We start from the raw sequence: 853 nt of genomic DNA, 5'->3' as shown, positions 1-853 counted from the left end.
TATGTGATAGTTTACATGGGAGAATATCAGCTTTACATTCATCTTATCATATATCATTTCATTGCCATGGTTACAATCCCCTCCATGCATCATCAAACAACCAAAAGGTATACACTGTAAACCTGCCTCAGCACACAGCCCCTTTCCCTTTCTGGGTCCCCAGCTGCTTCATCTCTCCATGTCATCATCTCTGCCTCCATCTCTGGCATCATTGTTTCTCTGGATAGGGTCCCACACTCTGCTCTTCTCCCTTGATGGTCCCAGGTACCTCTACTCCTGGACTGCAAAGTCAATCATGTCCCCCTCCTTTTACTATAAAACATTCACCTTTACATTTCCAACCCTCAGTCTGTCCTGATAGCAATTATTCCCTATTGTGGCACATGAGTGCTATCCCCATCTTCTTTCTTTAGCCCCGCCCAGACAGATTGAATACTACTCAGTGGAAATTCTCCTCTCCTCTGTGCTTTCTGGATCTAGGCTCCCTCTTGAAAGCTAATAAGCCAGTCACTTCTTGCCCCCCCTCCTTTGGGTAGCCAATGTCCAAGTTGCCCATCCTTGTCAGCCCTGTGTATCAAGGGGGTTGGAATGATCCTTGCTGTAAAGATTTATTCCCTCTTTTGAGCTACTGCATCCATAGGTGTAGGTCAAGTTCATCAAATTGTATCAGATCACTCTTTTTTCCTCTTCTTTCTTCTTCTAGTTGAGTTCTGATCATCCAGCCATTGAAGCCAGGTCAAGTGGGGATTATCTGCAAGTGTGTGTGTTCTTGTGCATATGCCCTCTCTTCTTATCAGCTGGATACTTCATTCTCCACTCTAGTCCTCTGTGGCTATGTCACTGACTTTGGGTC

Source organism: Chrysochloris asiatica, unplaced genomic scaffold, assembly GCF_000296735.1.
Source record: "Chrysochloris asiatica unplaced genomic scaffold, ChrAsi1.0 scaffold00032, whole genome shotgun sequence".
Lineage (NCBI taxonomy): Eukaryota > Metazoa > Chordata > Mammalia > Afrosoricida > Chrysochloridae > Chrysochloris > Chrysochloris asiatica.
Note: the sequence above shows the minus strand (reverse complement) of the source record.